Source organism: Scyliorhinus torazame, chromosome 18, assembly GCF_047496885.1.
Source record: "Scyliorhinus torazame isolate Kashiwa2021f chromosome 18, sScyTor2.1, whole genome shotgun sequence".
Classification (NCBI taxonomy): Eukaryota; Metazoa; Chordata; class Chondrichthyes; order Carcharhiniformes; family Scyliorhinidae; genus Scyliorhinus; species Scyliorhinus torazame.
The window spans coordinates 102,533,999-102,554,286 of NC_092724.1; the positions used below are offsets into that span (position 1 = coordinate 102,533,999).

Sequence of the window (20,288 nt, forward strand, 5' to 3'; positions counted from 1 at the left end):
ATTAAGGGGCAATTTAACCTGGCCAATCTACCTGGCCAATCTTTTGGGTTGTGGGGGTGAGACCCATGCAAACATAGGGAGAATGTGCAAACTCCACATGAACAGTGACCCGGGGCCGGGATCGAACCTGGGACCTTCGCACCGTGAGGCAGCAGTGCTAACCAGTACGCCATCATGCCAACCCTCGGGAGTGAAATTCTGAACTAAAATGTTTCCTTGGATCTTGTCAGGATATATAAAATAGGATATATAAAATATATGGAAAAAGATATACCTGAACTTGTAGTTTAAATTGAGCTGCAGAGGGTGACACGGGTAATATGCTAGAGTGACTTTGAGATGGACTGACTGAGGCAAAAATTGAAGAGACATTTAAAAAAAATAAATTCAGAGTACCCGAGGGCAGCACGGTGGCGCAGTGGTTAGCACTGCTGCCTTACGGTGCCAAGGTCTCCGTTTCGATCCTGGCTCTAGGTCACTGTCCGTGTGGAGTTTGCACATTCTCCCAGTGTTTGTGTGGGTTTCGCCCCCACAATCCAAAAATGTGCAGGCTAGGTGGATTGGCCATGCTAAGTTGCCTCTTAATTGGAAAAAAATAATTGGGTACTCTAAATTTATTTTAGAAAAAGAAAAGATATTTTTAAAAAATAAATAAATTTAGAGTACCCAATTATTCTTGCCCTCAATTGAGGGGCAATTTAGCATTGCCAATCCACCTACCCTGCGCATCTTTAGGTTGCGGGGTGAGATTTAAAGAATTTAAGAACCGTACAGACACGATTAGAGAAGACGATAGGCATTGATTTCCACCACAACTGACAGCTTCCAAACACGGCACTTCCCATGTACGTGGGAACGGGAGTTGGGCCGATTCACGGCTGCTTCCACTCAAGTCAGATTTTGACAGCCCAAGAGTGTGAAACCCAAAGTTTGCAACCTGGTATGGGCATATCTGAACATTTGTGCATTTCTTTTAATAGCCAGCCTTTGGAGAGGAAAGGTAGCCCTTTGCATATGGTTTAGGGATACATTTGGGGGACGTTGGGTGCTCTTTGGGGGAGGTGGGTACGGTGCTCTTTGGAACTGTTAGAAGTAAGCATAAGTGTGTAAAAAGTCCATAAATTAATTAACTGTCAATCTTATTAGAACTGTCAATGAACTTGTCAAAGTCAACCATCACAACTGATAGGAGGATCTGTCAAGAATGTCAATGGCTGAGGCTTCCGATTGCAACTATGCTGAGCTAAGTCGCACGTTCAGCAGCTCCTGCCAGAAACGGACGTTTGGGCTCTTTTTAGGGGCTCCAGCGGCATTTGTTCGACGGTTCCCAGTGTGGGAAGGTGACAGTACGATTTCCCCGGCACTGTATGGATTGGACCAGGAGTGGAGTGATGAAAAAAGTAATTTTGGTGCAGCGAAAAGTGCGAGGGAGGAAAACCAAGATGGCGGCAGGTGGAGACCAAGCAGCGTGGGCGCAGTGATCGCAGGAGCAGCAGGAGTTTCTCAAGCGCTTTTTCACGGAATTGAAAGCAGAACTGCTGGAGCCGATCGACAAACTGTTCGAGACTCAGAAGGCCCAAGGGGCGGCGATCCGGGAGGTGCGGTAGAAGGCCTCGGAGAATCAGAACGAGATATTGGGCCTGGCGGTGAAGGTGGAGGCGCAGCATATGAAATGGCAGGAGAAGTTTGAGGACATGGAGAATCGGTCGAGGAGGAAGAACCTGCGGATTCTGGGTCTCCCGGAGGGAGTGGAGGGGTCGGATGCTGGAGCATATGTGGTCACGATGCTGAACACGTTGATGGGCACGGGTGCCTTCCCGAGGCCCCTGGAGCTGGATGGGGCCCACCGAGTCCTGGCGAGGAGGCCCAAGTCTAACGAGCCGCCGCGGGCGGTATTGGTGCGGTTCCACCGCTTGGTGGATAGAGAGTGTGTCCTAAGATGGGCAAAAAAGGAGAGGAGCAGCAGGTGGGAGAATGCAGAGGTCCGTATATACCAGGACTGGAGCGCGGAGGTGGCCAAGGAGAGGGCCGGGTACAATGCTGCTGCTGTTGGGTGAGTATTGAAGTTTAAAGTAACTTACCTTACAGGAGCATCTCTTGGAGTTTCAGCGGGAGCGGAGTGCGGGGGCTGCTGCTGGGTGAGTATTTAAGTAAACACTTACCTGGTCCCGTTTCTGTTCCTCTTTGCTGATGTTGTATTTTTTTTAAATTTTATATTTTTTAAGGCGGGAACAGGAAGTTCGACCCGCGGACTTCTGGGAAGTCCCTCACCAATAAATTCTGGTGGAGAGAAAACCCGAGACACTACACATGTAGTGTCTCCCACCCGCCCTCCTCCTCTAACCTAATAATAAAACCCTTTGGTGTGAGGTAAGTACCATATTGTATGATTATTATTATTTTTTTTTTTAAAAATTTAGTTGTTAGCCAGATCTTGGTTGAAAGTTAGAGGGATGGCAGGGAAGGGAGTGCAATGTTCCTCCTGCAGGATGTTTGAGGTGAGGGATGCCGTTAGTGTCCCTGCTGATTTTACCTGCAGGAAGTGCTGCCATCTCCAGCTCCTCCAAGACCGAGTTAGGGAACTGGAGCTGGAGTTGGAAGAACTTCGGATCATTCGGGAGGCAGAGGGGGTCATAGATAGCAGCTTCAGGGAATTAGTTACACCAAAGATTGGAGATAGATGGGTAACTGTAAGAGGGACTGGGAAGAAGCAGTCAGTGCAGGGATCCCCTGCGGTCGTTCCCCTGAGTAACAAGTATACCGCTTTGGATACTTGTGGGGGGGGGGGGGGGGGGGGGGACTTACCAGAGGTAAACCATGGGGTACGGGCCTCTGGCACGGAGTCTGTCCCTATTGCTCAGAAGGGAAGGGGGGAGAGGAGCAGAGCATTAGTAATTGGGGACTCGATAATCAGGGGCACAGATAGGAGATTTTGTGGGAGCGTGAGAGACTCACGTTTGGTATGTTGCCTCCCAGGTGCAAGGGTACGTGATGTCTCGGATCGTGTTTTCCGGGTCCTTAAGGGGGAGGGGGAGCTTCCCCAAGTTGTGGTCCACATTGGCACTAACGACATAAGTAGGAAAGGGGACAAGGATGTCAGGCAGGCTTTCAGGGAGCTAGGATGGAAGCTCAGAACTAGAACAAACAGAGTTGTCATCTTTGGGTTGTTGCCCGTGCCACATGATAATGAGATGAGGAATAGGGAGAGAGAGCAATTAAACACGTGGCTACAGGGGTGGTGCAGGCGGGAGGGATTCAGATTTCTGGATAACTGGGGCTCTTTCTGGGGAAGGGGGGACCTCTACAGACAGGATGGTCTACATCTGAACCTGAGGGGCACAAATATCCTGGGGGGGAGATTTGTTAGTGCTCTCTTGGGGGGGGGGGGGGGGTTTAAACTAATGCAGCAGGGGCATGGGAACCTGGATTGTAGTTTTAGGGTACGGGAGAATGAGAGTATAGAGGTCAGGAGCACAGATTTGACGTCGCAGGAGGGGGCCAGTGTTCAGGTAGGTGGTTTGAAGTGTGTCTACTTCAATGCCAGGAGTGTAAGAAATAAGGTAGGGGAACTGGCAGCATGGGTTGGTACCTGGGACTTCGATGTTGTGGCCATTTCGGAGACATGGATAGAGCAGGGACAGGAATGGATGTTGCAGGTTCCGGGGTTTAGGTGTTTTAGTAAACTCAGAGAAGGAGGCAAAAGAGGGGGAGGTGTGGCGCTGCTAGTCAAGAGCAGTATTACGGTGGCGGAGAGTATGCTAGATGGGGACTCATCTTCCGAGGTAGTATGGGCTGAGGTTAGAAACAGGAAAGGAGAGGTCACCCTGTTGGGAGTTTTCTATAGGCCTCCAAATAGTTCTAGGGATGTAGATGAAAGGATGGCGAGGATGATCCTGGATAAGAGCGAAAGTAACAGGGTATTTATTATGGGAGACTTTAACTTTCCAAATATTGACTGGAAAAGATATAGTTCGAGTACATTAGATGGGTCGTTTTTTGTACAGTGTGTGCAGGAGGGTTTCCTGACACAATATGTTGACAGGCCAACAAGAGGCGAGGCCACGTTGGATTTGGTTTTGGGTAATGAACCTGGCCAGGTGTTGGATTTGGAGGTAGGAGAGCACTTTGGGGACAGTGACCACAATTCGGTGACGTTTACGTTAGTGATGGAAAGGGATAAGTATACACCGCAGGGCAAGAGTTATAGCTGGGGGAAGGGCAATTATGATGCCATTAGACGTGACTTGGGGGGGGATAGGCTGGAGAAGTAGGCTGCAAGTGTTGGGCACACTGGATAAGTGGAGCTTGTTCAAGGATCAGCTACTGCGTGTTCTTGATAAGTACGTACCGGTCAGACAGGGAGGAAGGCTTAGAGCGAGGGAACCGTGGTTTACCAAAGAAGTGGAATCTCTTGTTAAGAGGAAGAAGGAGGCCTATGTGAAGATGAGGTGTGAAGTTTCAGTTGGGGCAATGGGTAGTTACAAGGTAGCGAGGAAGGATCTAAAGAGAGAGCTAAGACGAGCAAGGAGGGGACATGAGAAGTATTTGGCAGGTAGGATCAAGGTGGGGCAGCACGGTAGCATTGTGAATAGCACAATTGCTTCACAGCTCCAGGGTCCCAGGTCTCAGACCGTGCCCCACAGTGGGTGGAGCTGGAGCTAGGGGAGGAGAGGGACCAGCGGCCACTGTGGCGCCTGGATGTGGGCTTGCTGGCGGATGAGGAAGTGAGCGAGCGGATCCGGGGGTGTATTGAAAGCTATCTAGAGGCTAACGATAATGGGGAGGTGCAGGTGGGGTGGTCTGGGAGGCGCTGAAGGCGGTGATTAGGGGAGAGCTAATCTCCACCAGGGCCCACAAGGAGAAGGAGAGGAGAGAGGGGGAGAGATTGGTGGTGGAGATTTTAAGGGTGGATAGGAGGTATGCAGAGGTCCCCGAGGAGGGACTACTCAAGGAGCGACGAAGCCTCCAGGCCGAGTTCGACCTGTTGACCACCAAGAAGGCAGAGGTGCAGTGGAGGAAAGCGCAAGGGGCGGTGTAAGAGTACGGGGAGAAGGCCAGTCGGATGTTGGCACACCAGCTTCGGAAGCGGGAGGCAGCGAGGGAGACTGGGGGAGTTAGGGATAAAGAGGGGAACACGGTGCGGAGTGCGGTGGGAATAAATGGGGCATTTAGAGACTTTTATGAGGGGCTGTATAGGTCTGAGCCCCCGACGGAGTGGGGGGGGGGCATGCGTTGATTTTTGGATCGGCTGAGGTTCCCGAGGGTGGAGGAGAAGCAGGTGGCTGGGCTTGGGGCACCGGTAGGGATGGAGGGGCTGGGGAGTATGCAGGCGGGGAAGGATCCGGGGCCAGATGGGTTCCCGGTGGAATTTTACCGGAAGTACATGGACCTGCTGGGTGAGGACTTTCAATGAGGCGAGGGAGGGGGGGGGGGGGGCCCTACACCCGATAATGTCCAGGGCGCTGATCTCGCTGATCTTGAAGCAGGACAAGGAACCATTACAGTGTGGGTCGTATAGGCCAATCTCTCTCCTCAACGTGGATGCGAAGCTGTTAGCGAAGGTGTTGGCTACCAGAATTGAGGACTGTGTCCCAGGGGTGATTCACGAGGACCAGATGGGTTTTGTGAAGGGAAGGCAGCTGAATACCAATGTGCGGAGGAGGCTCCTTAACGTAATCATGATGCCTGCAGTGGAGGGGGAAGCGGAGATAGTGGCGGCGAATGGACGCGGAGAAGGCCGGGTATCGTTTATGCCGATGACCTATTACTGTATGTGGTGGACCCAGTGGGGTTGATGCCGGAGATGATGCGGATCCTCAGGGAGTTTGGAGACTTTTCCGGGTATAAGCTCAACGTGGGAAGAGTGAGCTCTTCGTGGTACACCCAGGGGACCAGGGAAGGGGGATAGACGAGCTTCCATTTAAGAGGGCGGAAAGGAGTTTTCGGTACCTGGGGATCCAGGTGGCCAGGAGCTGGGAGGCCCTACACAAGCTCAACTTGACGTGATTGGTGGAACAGGTGGAGGAAGATTTTAAAAGGTGGGATATGCTGCCACTCTCCCTGGCGGTAGGGTGCAGTCGGTGAAAGTTACGGTGCTCCCGAGGTTCCTTTTTGTATTCCAGTGCCTCCCCATCCTGATCCCCAAGGCCTTTTTTAAGCGGGTCAGCAGGAGCATCATGGGATTCGTGTCGGCGAAAAAGACCCCGAGGGTGAGAAGGGTGTTTCTGGAGTGGAGTAGGGACAGAGGAGGGTTAGCGTTACCTAATCTGTGTGGGTACTACTGGGCTGCCAATGTGGCGATGATACGCAAGTGGGTAATGGAGGGGGAGGGGGCAGCATGGAAGAGGTTGGAGATGGTGTCCTGTGTGGGCACGAGTCTGGGAGCGCTGGTGACAGTACCGCTGCCACTTCCGCCGACTAGGTACACCACGAGTCTGGTGGTGGCGGTGACTTTGAAAATTTGGGGGCAGTGGAGACGCCACAGGGGTGAGGTAGAGGCCTCGGGTTGGTCCCCGATCCGGGAGAACCACCAGTTCGTCCCGGGGAGAATGGATGGAGGGTTCCTAAGCTGGCATAGGGCAGGAATTAGAAGGATGGGGGACCTGTTTTTAGATGGGACGTTTGTGAGCCTTGGGGCACTGGAGGAAAAATTTGGGCTTCCCTCCCGGAAATGCCTTCAGGTACATGCAGGTAAGGGCGTTTGTAAGACGGCAGGTAAGGGAGTTCCCGCTGCTTCCAGCACGTAGGATCCAGGATAGGGTGCTCTCGGGGGGGGTGGGTTGGAGAAGGCAGGGTCTTGACGATCTACCAGGAGATGCAGGAGGAGGAGGAGACCTTGGTGGAGGGGCTAAAGGGTAAATGGGAGGAGGGGCTTGGGGAGGAGATAGACGAGGGTGCGTGGGAGGATGCCCTGGGTAGGGTTAACTCTTCTTCCTCTTAGCCTGATACAATTTAAGGTTCTTCACAGAGCGCATATGGCAGGGGCGAGGCTAAGCAGGTTCTTTGGGGTGGAAGACAGGTGTGTGAGGTGCTCGGGGAGCCCAGCAAATCACACCCACATGTTCTGGGCGTGCCCGGCGCTGGATGGGTTCTGGAGGGGCATTGCGAGGATGGTGTCTAAGGTGGTAAACACCCGGGTTAAGCCGAGCTGGGGGTTAGCACAATTTGGGTATCGGACGAGCCGGGAGTGCAGGAGGCGAAAGAGGCCGGTATTCTGGCCTTTGCGTCCCTGGTAGCCCGGCGGAGGATTCTGCTACAGTGAAAAGATGCGAGGCCCCCCTGGATCAGTGACATGGCAGGATTCATTAAATTGGAGAGGGTAAAATTTGCCTTGAGAGGGTCTGTGCAAGGGTTCTTCAGGCAGTGGCAACCGTTCCTTGACTTTCTAGCGGAGCATTAGGAGGTGGTCAGCAGCAGCAACACAGAGGTTGGGGGGCGGGGGGGGGGAAGAGTGTACTGTGTGTTTTCTACTGTGTTTATTATTGCTTAATGGGGGGGTTTGTATATTGGGGGATTTTGTGATGTAGTTGGAAGATGTTTATTTATGCGTTCTCTGTTTTTCTTTTTTCTGTGGGGTTTGTTGAAAATATGTAAAAATTTGAACAAAAATACCTTTGAAAAAAAAGTCAATGGCTGGAATTTTGGAACTTTCTGGCATCGCCTGCCCAGACCGGTATCTTCCAATTCGACTGAAAGTCAATGGACTTTTGGCTGGCCTGCCACATCAGCTATGGCAGGTCATGTCATGGTTGGACTGAAAAATCCCAGCCAAAACCAACTGTCAAAGGGAGCTGTCAACTCATTTAAAAATCCTGTCCTTCAAACGTTAAAATAAATCTGTGGGGCGATTCTCCAATATGGAGCCCAAGTGTTCGCGCCGTCGTGAACAGCGTCGCGTTTCACGACGGCGCAAACCGGGCCCGGGTACGACCGATTCTGGCCCCCCACAGAGGGCCAGCACGTCGCTGGAGCGGTCCACGCCGCTCCAGCCTCCTTTCACGGCGCCAACCCGCGCATGCCAGAAAGTAGGCCCGGTGGGGGGGAAAGAGGCCGGCCCGCCGATTGGTGGGCCCCGATCGCGGGTCAGACCCCATCGGAGGCCCCCCCCCGATGAAGGGGCCCCCCTCCCTCCCCTCCCCTCTCTCCCCCCCCCCCAAACCCCCCGGCGCCCCCCGACCACTCCCGCAGAGTTCCCGCCGGCAACGACCAGGGATGAACGGCGCCGGCGGAACTCTGTCGTATCAGCGCGGCCGCTCAGCCCATCCGGGCCGGAGAATCGGCAGCCCCACCGGGTATTCCAGCGGCCTGCGCCGCGTGAAATGCGCCAGCGCAAATGGCGGAGATTCTCTGCACATCGGAGAATCGCGCGCCAGCTCGGGGCGCGATTGCGGCGATTCTCCGGCCCGGCACGGGGCTCGGAGTATCACCCCCCTAGTGTTTAAAAAGATGCTTGCTATTTCACTTTGACTTTTGATGTAAGCCTGAAGGGTTCATCATTAGATTACTGTTGCATGACTGTTTTCACAACCATCTTTTATCACAGCAGGGTGCCTGCCATTTTGCAGTTTGATTGGCAGTTGTAAGTGGTCATAGATTCTTTGAAATAGAACTATGAATTCCAATGCTTGCTGTTGTAAAGGAATGTGCACATGCTCGCTTTGGCAGCACATATACTAAAATTGGAACTATACAGAGAAGATTAGCATGGCCCCAGTGCAAGGATGACACGCAAATTCGCGAAGCGTTCCGTAAAGGATTGTGCTCTTGAATGAAATGGCTGTTGTGATAAAGCTTTATTTAGTTGAAGGAGTAAATGCATAAATTGACTGTTATGAATAAGAGTGTTTTTTCAATATAGTGAAGTCTCCAATAGAAACCTAGAACTTCATTTAATAAACTTTTATTTATCTCATCTCTGCATGGGCCCTGAGTTCTGCCCATGGTGCGTACTTGAAGGTGCAAGAACAAAAGGGTTAGTGTTTTTAATGAGTTGACACTAAGCTGGAACAGGAGCGATAAAGAGCCTTGAAGGGGTACAGGGTTATAGGTTGCATGGATGGCATAAGGGATCAGAGGTTGAGTACAGGGGCATAGATAGGAATGGAAGATATGAAGGGCCAGAGTGAGTTTGTACAGGAGTAGACATTGTCTTGAAGAGTATGAGAGACCATGGGAGATGGGTACAGGGGCATAAGTTGGGATAGAAGATATGAGGGTTTTGTGTGTTAGGAACAGAGGTGGCATAGGATGGCATGGATGGGTAATGGAGAATCTGTGGGGCAATTAGGGCAAGAGGGATGTTTCATGTTGTACTCCTTTTTTAATCTTGAACACCGTGCCAGAGCTCAGAAAGAGGCCTTCCACCTGGCCAAACACCCACTACTTAGGAGTTCACCTCCCTGGACTTCTAGTATAGCTTGCACCCCCACTCCCTCCGCACCCCACCACCAAGCTGGGACCGAAGATCTGATGTGCGGCAGCCATTTTTTAAAGATCTAATTCGTAGAGCTGGGTATTATCCCGACTCCACGGTAGCACAAGTGATTAGCACTGTGGCTTCACAGCGCCAGGGTCCCAGGTTCGATTCCCCGCTGGGTCACTGTCTGTGCGGAGTTTGCACGTTCTCCCCGTGTCCACGTGGGTTTCCTCCGGGTGCTCCGGTTTCCTCCCACAGTCCAAAGACGTGCAGGTTAGGTGGATTGGCCATGATAAATTACCCGTAGTGTCCATAAGGGTTGGGAGGGGTTATTGGGTTGCGGGGATAAGGTGGAAGTGAGGGATTAATGTGGGTCGGTGCAGACTCGATGGGCCGAATGGCCTCCTTCTGCACTGTATGTTCTATGTAATTCTATGTAATCCACACATCCACCTCGCAGACAGGAATCCATCCCATGGCATTAATGTAGCTGAACCCCTCACCAAGCACTACATGCACTTTAAAGTCAATCTTATGAGCTTGCAAGTTAACAGATGTTGCGGAGATTGGTGTTAGGGTAAATTAATCAGACCTTCGTCTAATCTGCTTCAATTGTACAGCTCAGTCCTTTGCTGTGAAGTGTAATCAATAGCCAACTTAATGGATAAGATTTACAAATGGAATACACTGGTAAAGCCAAATATGCTGAAAAACACAACACATCTAAGCTACATTGAGTAAACCTGCAGGTAAGGGATGCTCTATTTTTCTCCAACTGTTCACATTTAATTGAATGTTAAATAGCATTTTTGCACAGCAGATCGGTTTTCATGTCTGATATGACTGACTGAAGATGATGGCAGCAATTATGAAATAAATAATGAGCCGAGTTGAGTGCAGTAAAAAAAGACTATTATCTCTGTTCATTATACATTCTTCTCCATATTATTTATAGTATTTCTACCTAGAATATGAAATTTAGAATCCAAAGCAGTAAATATGGACATTCTACACAGCAACACAAGTCGTTTTGTTATAAACTGCAGCTGGTCAACAAATATATATGATGCCGAACCCCAGTGTTAAACATCAATGGTGTTGAGCTTACTAATTTTATTTTCCATTAATTTTATTTTGCATTCATTCATATGTTAGGTCTTTGTTGAATACATAGCTGCATGTGCCCTGATGAAAGTCATACACCATAGTTTAGAACTGAGATGATTCTCAATACTTGGGCGGGATGTTCTGCTTGCATCTGCTCAGAGACCAGAAATTCCCATCCGAGGTCATCGTATCTTTTTTTTTTAGAAAATATTTTATTTGAGGCATTTATAATTTTAACACTTTTCAAAAACAGCATCTATTCAAACAGAACTCACAACAAAAATAACCATCACCCCCCCACCCAAACACAAACCCCAACCAACTTGGCTTATAACACACCGCCAATCATTCCCAGCCCTCCCGAGAGGTCATTGTACTGTTAAATAGTCTGCCAAATTTTCTATCCCACCTGCGAAGTGGGAAAATGTATCCCCTTGTTACAGTTAGATCAATTAAAAGAATGTCACTTACACCTGCATGCTCTCAATTAACACAATACTGCATTTTACTCATTTTGCCTTCTATATTTCTTCTCTTTTACTAAGTCTCGCCAATCCTACCTAATACCATCCACTCTATTTTCTTCTTTTTTTAAAAACGATGTATTTTATTACAAACATGGATCAAAACAGGTTACAGCGAACAAATACCCCGGGAAACATGCTTCCCAACAATCAACTATACAGTCTGTACAGATTTTTCCCCTTTTTCACCCCCCCCCCTCCCCCGCGACGAACAGCCCCTCAAAGCATCTTTATTGTCACATGGCAGGTTGAGTAGTGTACAAAGTGCCAATTCCCATTTCGTCTTTTGACTCCTTATAAGAAGCACTAACTTTGTAATTTTGATCTACTAGAAATATGACAAAAATATACACACCAGAAACATTACAAAGGCTAACCACCTGTGAAAAAATGACAGAGATTAAAAAATAAGAAAGGAAATAATTCACAACTTAAGACCACTTTCCACTCCTGGGATACAACTTTAGAATTCCTACAGTGCAGAAGGAGGCCATTCGGCCTATTGAGTCTGCACCAACCCTCTGAAAGAGCACCCGACCTAGGCCCACTTCCCCGTCCTATCCCCCCCTAACCTACTTAATTTAGCATAGCCTAATCAGCTAACCTGCACATCTTTCGACTATGGGAGGAAACTGGAGCATCCAGAGGAAACCCACCCTGTCACGGAGAAAAAGTGCAAACTCCATGTAGATAGTCACTCAAGGCCAGAATTGAACCCGGGTCCCTGGCGTCGTGAGGCAGCAGTGCTAACCACAGTGCCACTAAAAACATTCCGGTTCCGCTACGGCGGGAGTGGAAATTCCCAGACGAGGTCTCTGGCAGGTGAAAAAAATGAATTAAAATGGATTGAGCACTTCAAGCTATATTTTCATGTTATTCGCATATGTCAATCAGTGCGATATTGGACTATTTTTGGGCACAAGGATTATCTTTGGGCAGTTGGGTCAGACTGGGCTAGCACGGTAGCAACGGGCAGCATGGTAGCATTGTGGATAGCACAATTGCTTCACAGCTCCAGGGTCCCAGGTTCGATTCCGACTTGGGTCACTGTCTGTGCGGAGTCTGCACATCCTCCCAGTGTGTGCGTGGGTTTCCTCCGGGTGCTCCGGTTTCCTCCCACAGTCCAAAGATGTGCAGGTTAGGTGGATTGGCCATGATAAATTGCCCTTAGTAACCACAATTGCCCTTAATGTTGGGTGAGGTCACTGGGTTATGGGGATAGGTTGGAGGTGTTGACCTTGGGTAGGGTGCTCTTTCCAAGAGCCGGTGCAGACTCGATGGGCCCAATGGCCTCCTTCTGCACTGTAAATTCTATGAAAACTATGAAAACTTTACATAGATCACACAAAAAAGGAAGTTGAGAATCCAATTTCTGTGATGCTCTTCTCTACTCCCTACTTTCTCTTCTGCACAATTACTCACTCTCTTTCATCACAGTGGTTCATTCACAGATTACTGTAAACCTTGATGAAATGAGTACGTCCATTTTTCAGTTAGAGTAAAACGTGGCAGATTGTGTAATTTATTCACATCTAGTTAATGCACCGCGACAGACTGTGTTTATGCCTCAGCAATCATAACTGTAACACAGGTTTGCCCTATAATTTACTGGTCTTAATATGCATTGGTGAACACCAGAGCCATTGGAATAAAGTGGCATAAGAACCTGCAGTCAATTCATAACCAGAAACACCACTGCAGCACTCATGTAATTGAAAATGCTTTCTTACTTTCGTCTGGGTTTTGACCTTGTACTACAGTGAAAATATGTCCCAAAATATTTTTCGAAACCCGAGGGGAAATGGATATGTCATGCTTTTGAGTGTGTAACTTTATATACCATGCAGCAAATTTATATGAATTAATTGTTAACGTTGCTAAATTTGATTTTCTATGCAAATTGCCACAACACATTTGGTCTGCTAAATATTTTCAGCATTTTGTTTTTATTTCTGATTTTGAGCATCTGCCATATTTTGCATTTGTATTCCTGTGGTTTCTTGGTGCTCCTCTTTTGGAGTCATTTCAGGTTCACTTGAATCATCATTGATTTCTTGGTGCTCCTCTTTTGGAGTCATTTCAGGTTCACTTGAATCATCTTTGGTTTCTTGATGCTCTCTTATGGAGACAAAATCTTCAAGATTTCATTTTCTTGTGGATAGGTTAGAGTAGATGAGGTTTTAATTGACGTGGTCTCACTGGACTCAAGAGTAGTTTCACTTTGATTGTTGAGTGCTTCTGGACATACGAGCTGGGATCTGTCAGTCTCGCTGTGATCTTGCACATCTTGTATGGGAATTGTGATTTCTTCGTCACTTGTCGCACATGCAGTGGGTAGACATTCATTCAGTGTCTTCTTGTTGGTTAAATGAGCTGGGTGGACTTTCATAGTCTTCTTCTGGTGGCTCAAATAAGCTGGGTAGACTTTCATAGTCTTCTTGTTGTTCACGTGAGCTTGGTAGGCTTTCATAGTCTGCTGCTGGTTGCGCAGATAAGGTTGATAGACTTTCATAATCCTGTTCATGCATGGACTTCGCTATTGAGTCTTGAGTTGCTTCCATTGTGGAGTCTGTCAACGAGCTCTCTGTGGAGGCTTGTATCGCTCTCTCTGTGGAGTCTTTCATCGCTCTGTGTGTGGAGTCGTGCAGTGATTTTGCTGTGGAGTCGATCTGTGCGCTCTCAACGGAGTTGTTCAGTACTCACTGTGTGGCATCATTTTTTTCTTGGATATTTGACAGGTTGCTATCATCCAATGTATCGACGATCTGCCATTGCATCATGGTATTGGATTAATCTACCAGGAGTAGAGTCGTGTTCAGCTTTTCAACCGTGGCGCTGATGCTTTTATGATCATCATATCCAAATAACTCAGCCATGTCGGAGTAGTATTCTTCGATAAACAAATCATCTTCTTTTGTTTCGGATTTGTCATTATGCTCTTCACTTCAGGTGGTGCAAACTGCTTGTTCCAGGGTGCTGCGGAGGTTATTTTCAACTGCTGGTACAAGTTCAGGCATTGTTCTGTCTTTCGAGGTGAAAAGATTGTGTTTTGTAGCTTTAAAACTCTTTTTTTCCAATTTTCGGACCTTTCCCCTTTAATTGGGTGTGGTCCGGGGCCTCTGACACCATGACAGTCATGACGTAATGCGTAGGAATGGATTGCGCATGCGCAAATCGCTTTTCCTTTACTGTGCGCTTTTTCGTAAACTGCGCATGCGCGGCTTGCGCAGGACGATCTGCGCCCAAATCTTCTTTTTTTAATTGCGCATGCGCAGAACGATCTGAATCGAAAACGTCTTTTTTCAATTGTACGTACGCGGCTGCCGTTTCCTGAGCATGCAGGCAATCCCAGATTTGCGTCATTTGTTCCCCGGGAGTTTAAAATGTGCTCAGACCCCATTTTAACTTCTTCAGACCCGTGGAAAAGAACTTTTTCACCGTTTTTCCTTGTTAAAAAAAAGTTATTTTTTTCTTGCGATCTGCACTTGTCAATAGCGATTTCTAGCATTAACCCTTTCTGTTCTGATGATTGTTTGAGTTTTGCAACACTCATTTCCTGTGCAATTTGGTCTCTGAGCATGGAATGTCCTAAAGCAGTATTGTTACTGGTGTTACAGTAATCTTCACATTTTTTAAGTATTCTAATTATTCTTAAATTTCTAATTTGGTGTTGTTTTCACCTTTCAAATAATTAAAGTAGTTATAAATTTCTCTAGCTTCATGCCCTGCTAGGAGAAGTGCTATTTTCATTTCTTCTGAGGCCGCGCTCAACTCATTTGCTACAATATACAGTTCGAACGTTTGTTTAAAGAGTTTCCATGTATGACTTAAATTACCGGTTGTTTTCAGCTGCGGTGGAGTTCCAAAGAGTTGCATCGACTCAGCAAAGTCTCCCCACGTCCGAGTTTTCTTCTGTTTTCGATCGTGCTTTGGCTGCATCTTGTGTAACTTTTCTAGTAAGCGTTCTGAAGTCACCCCACTCCTGATACCATGTATTATTCCTTGTGTCTGAATAAAGCTCGTAGTCTTACAGTTGAAGAAAATGCTTTATTTCTATGAGTTCATTCTCTCTCCAGTGTTTAGACTATGTTACATCTGAGCTGCCTGTTTGTGGCCTGCTCACCAGCTGCCGTTCCTGTGAAGAGAGTGAGAGACTACTTCCTGTTTGTCTATGTATTTATGCATCTCTGGTGCTCCCTCTAGTGGTTACTTAGTTGTAGTGTATTTACCTTAACCCCTTGTGTATATACAGTGATGTGTATATACAGTGATGCATATCACTACAAATTCTATGATTCTATGAAACCCTCTACTGTAAAGTTTAAAATCACATTGTATTTAAACAGTAGCTCGATCTACTTCGCTGTTTAAGAATGCAACAATTGTTGGAAATAGAGCTGGCTGAAGACATTCGTCAAAGGAAATTATTGTCCAGTTTCAAATAGCAAATAAGAGTTTGCACTACAGTGGCATTCAGTGATATTCTCACCACTGTATAATTTACATGTAAGTTGTGCAATGTATTCAGCATCATTCCCTATTTGTATGGGAGTATATATATATATATATATATATATCTCAGGTTACACTTAACCAGTTGATTGTACACTGACTGACTTTCTTGCTTCTCTGATGATCAAATAGCGTTTAGACATAACACATGGCAGAAAAGAACCCGCAGCCAACTGATCATCTTAGCATTTGACAAGGCAATGTGACAATGTAAATTATTATATTGTTGTGCACCAATGATATTAATATATTACATAGCCTCCCCTTCTTTGCCATGAGCAATAATTTGAACATAGATTGGATGAAAATGGGCCTTACAGTGGAGTGATTATTAGTTGTCAAAACACATTTGATGCCTTTGGAAGACATGCTATAAGTAAATATTTTCTTTTAACTATACATTTGTTTTAGAATATTGACCAAACTTTTGCATTGTTTTAGTAAAACTAACCACAGAACATAAAAAACATTTTGATTTATAATAACTTTGTTCTCTTTGGCAGTAGCCTTCTCCATATGTTACCATCGCCTGCCAAAGTCCTGACCTTCGTATAACCAAATCCCTATGTGTTAGCATCTTGAAACATGGAGTTTATCTATTTCTTCTGGTGCATCTTTCAGTTTTATTTTTTTGCTGTACTCATTCCCACTGGATGTGAAGCCAAAGGATTGTTCTGTTAGTTGAACCAAATCATTCTATCCTTCTTCAGGTTTTAATCATGCCCATGAAGTCATCCTGTTGATGGATCTGAACCAACCAAAGCTGCTTAATCCTACATATACAAGAAACTGGTCTGAGGGTTCAGCCAGAATGGAAGGACTTCTACTTCAGTTTTGTTACATATCAGAGAGTACATCCTTGCTGATGAAGCGTCAATTGATCTGTACTGACGTCAGCAGTGAGTGTTTCAGTTCTTCATCTTGGATTGTATGAGCAACATCCCTAATAAAACCTCTCATCAGGTTGTCAGAATCCAGAGTGTGGACACCTCCATACCTTTTCTCTTTGTGGCAAACTCAGACATGTAACGAGCAGGACTTTCCGTTTGGGAGACTATGTTTTCCTGCTGGAGGAGAATTGCTACTGATATGCTCTCGCACAGGAAATAACTCAGTATTCCTCGCCATTCAAATTTATGCATGGTGAGGAATACGAGGGAATCCCGCTATCGAGCCACCAATTTAAGCGGGCAGCCCGATAGCGAAGATCTGTGGCCGGCCAAGCCCCGCCCCAAAATCAACCCGCACCCCTGGATTTTCGGATTGCCCTCCACTTCCCCCTAGTACGGAGGTGACCCAACCAGCGCCCCCACCACCCCCCAAAGGGGCCACCTAAACAGGGAGACCTCCCAGAGGGGCCCCTAATTAAAAGGGACCACCTCCAGAAAAGAGAGCCCCGTCTGAAAGGTAGAGAGCAGTCTAGACAGGTGCAGTGAAAAAAAGTCACAGGTGTAAAACACTGAATCCCCCCCACCCCTTCCCAACACCCACAATGACTGTATAAACACACTCTGCAGCCTGCCTTCTGTCTTCATTTTTGCCGCTGTGTGTGTAAGTGCAAAAGAGAAACAAAATATTGTATGGTTCAGTAATGGTATCAAGTGTTCCTCATAGCATTAGCATGAGAAGTAATGTGCATTTATCATAGAATCCTTACAGTGCAGAAGGAGGCCATTGAGTATGGACCGTCCCCCCAAAAGAGCGCTCTACCCAAGCCCATACCTTTTCCCTATCCCTGTAACCCCGGAATTGATTGCGGCCAACCCAAATAAACTGCACATCTTTGTATTGTTGGAGGAAACCGGAGCACCTGGAGGAACTCACACAAACATGGGGAGAACGTACAAACTCCACATAGTCAGTCAGCCGGAATCAAACCCGAGCCCCTGGAACTGTGTCAGCAGTGCTAACCACTGTGCCACTGTGCATTTCATCCTCCAAGATCAAAACTTATTGTTCAACCCAACAAAAACGCGGAAACCACAAAGAAATCATTTGGAATGCACCAGTTAAATAATAAGGATGTGAAAGTACTGTAACGTTGTTACACAATCAAAGGCATTGTATAATTTCTATCATCAGCTCATTAGAGATAATCTAATGCTGTTCATTTTCACAACAATTTAAATAGGAGCGGAACAAGTTTAAAATGATGGGGGTGGGGGTTTAAAATGCTATTTAAGTTGCTTAACTGCACATAACTACATTTCAATTTGTATTCAGAATCAATCATTTATCGAACTTTGATTCTCTGCAATGTTCACAGATCGAGTACCAACCATGCCCAGTAGAACTTGTGGCAACTTAAAGTTGTATGTAACTGACCCCCATCAAATACTTTGGGGGTTGGGACTAATTTCATCCATGTAATGAACTGATGTATTTTAATTGGGGGAGGGTTTTGCAACGTTGTTACACAGACATTTCTGTTACACAAGAAAGGCAAGCTCATCCTCTGTAGGAACTGAAACATAGTCCATGAAAAAATTACCTGGTACAGTGGGCCATAGGTTGGACAACACACCGTTTAATATTAAGAAATGAATTTGAAGGAGTGGTACTTGGGAGATGTTCTTGATCTCAGCCTAATTGACAAATAACACTGACAGACATTATGGGACCATGGAAGCTCACAAAAAACAGCTATTTGACTCAATCTAGCGATGCTGGTTCTTTGATAGAGCAATCCAAAATGAAGGAATTCTCCTTCCCGGATCTTGACTCAGAGCATTGTATCTTCCTCTGCTCTAACGATTTATCCAAAATAGTCCCTTAAAAGCAGCGATGGTCTCTAGCTCAGCTACTTTCAGTGCCAAGTACTGCAAACACCAATCATACCCTGCTAAAGAAATGTATCCTAATCTCTTGAGGAGGACTGTAAACTAATGAATCCTCATTTCTAATTGAAAATAGGGAACTGGGGAGGTATTTTTGGTGAAAGGGGGAAAAATAGCTGCTAAATGGAGGCTATCCTAATAAGGCACGTCAGTTTGAAAGTCTGGTTTTCCCATGCAATTCTGATCCTAATTACAGATTGCTATAATTTAATCTATTCTCGATTGGCTAAAACATGGAAGTCTGCGGGTTGAACACCAAGCACCGACGAGGCACAATTTTCATGGATTCGTACATGGAACACTGGATTGTGGAATAGACTGTTTGGAGCCGTTCCACGGTCAAAGGTGCCAAAAAAGAGGCACAGAGATGAAAATTTGAATTTATTTTGGAAGAGGACGGGGAACCTGTGCAGTCAAACATTCTTCTCCCCAAATACTGGGCTGGCCTGATGTTGGGAGGCAACAATTTTGCACACTGTACTGGCCTGCTGCTTGGCGCACTGCAACCTGCCTGCCTGATGTTAATGACACCCGTGCCTCAAAACTGTTGCACCCTCTTCTCTGTGGGTACAGCGAGAATGACCAGCACACTCCATCTGTCAGTTGGCCAAAGACTAAAATCTTTGCATCACCCAATCCTTTAATTCTGAAGCAGTCTTCATTAGAATTTTTTTTAATTCAGCGGATTGTTGCGATCAGGAATGCACTGCCTGACAGGATGGTGGCGTCGGATTCATTGGGAGCTTTCAAAAGGAGACTGGATGAAGACTTGCAGGGACACAGATTACAGAGCCACGGGTGAAAGAACTGGGTGGTGGGACTAATAGGAAAGCTTTACTAAAGAGACAGCTCAGATACGACGGGCTGAATGGGCTCCTTCTGTTCTTTGTCATGCTGCAATGTTACTATGGTAACGTTTTGGTACAGCACAAACACAAAATTATCTTATGCTCATGAAAGAGTCATTACAGCAAGATGGAGTGAAATTCTCAAATGTTGTTGTTTTTAATGTTAGCCACCCATAACAGAAGGTGTACTATCAAATCAAATTCCCAAAGCTGCACATTGTAAAAATAAACTTTTACTGCACCTTCCTACCATTGGAAATAAAGGGATATAATGGTTTGTCATTTATTTTGTTTCCTTAACCCTGTAAAAAATATTCAACAGAAACGTTCAGGCCAACAACAACGGAGCCTCCAACATTGTAAAACATTCCAAAGGTGCTTCACAGGAGCATTATCAAACTATAAGGAGATAATTGGATAAAAAATTAAAAGCTCAGTCCTGCCCCACGCCGCCGAGGACCCAGGTTCGATTCAGCCCCTGGGTCGCTGTCCGAGTGGAGTTTGCACATTCCCCATCTGGCTGCATGGGTTTCATCCCCACAACCCAAAGATGTGCAGGGTAGGTGGATTGGTCATGCTAAATTGTCCCTTAATTGGAAAAAAGCTTAGTCAAGTGATAGGTTTTAGAGAGTGTCTTATGGCGGACCAATCCAAATTCGGGATACGCAAGAAGCCAGAATTGGAGGAGCGCAGAGTTGCAGGGCTAGAGAAGATTTTCTTTAATTTAAAGTACACAATTCCTTTTTTTTCCAATTAAGAGGCAATTTAGCGTGGTCAATCCACCTACCCTGTACATCTTTGGGTTGTCGGGGCGAGACCCACGCAGGCAGGGGGATAATGTGCAAACTCCACAAAGTTCAGTGATACAGGGTCGAACCAGGTCCTCAGCACTATGAGGTAGCAGTGCTAACCACTGTGCCACCATGCCGCCCAGGGTTGAATAAGATTAGAGACATAGGGAGGGGCGTGGTCATGAAAGGTCTTGAAAGCAAGACTGATAATTTTAAAATCGAGGTATTTCCAGACAGTAAGCCAACATAGGTCA

General features: G+C 46.7%; 1 protein-coding gene, 1 long non-coding RNA gene and 1 other non-coding gene across 3 annotated transcripts in view; 2 read left to right on the forward strand and 1 right to left on the reverse strand.

The window, feature by feature from the left end:
* Positions 1 to 16,490, forward strand: part of LOC140394833 (uncharacterized) — a 54,074-nt gene extending 37,584 nt beyond the window's left edge. The window contains exons 2-4 of the long non-coding RNA XR_011936025.1: positions 2,226 to 2,370; positions 10,036 to 10,164; positions 16,269 to 16,490. This is a non-coding gene — a long non-coding RNA (uncharacterized lncRNA). The remainder of the gene's footprint in view (positions 1 to 2,225; positions 2,371 to 10,035; positions 10,165 to 16,268) is intronic.
* The window catches only part of gas7b (growth arrest-specific 7b), a 625,036-nt gene that overhangs the window by 539,238 nt on the left and 65,510 nt on the right, over positions 1 to 20,288 (reverse strand). The gene's annotated exons all lie outside the window — the stretch shown is intronic.
* LOC140395804 (U6 spliceosomal RNA) lies at positions 8,649 to 8,755 on the forward strand. The gene has a single exon (XR_011936318.1). It is a non-coding gene; the product is annotated as a U6 spliceosomal RNA (small nuclear RNA).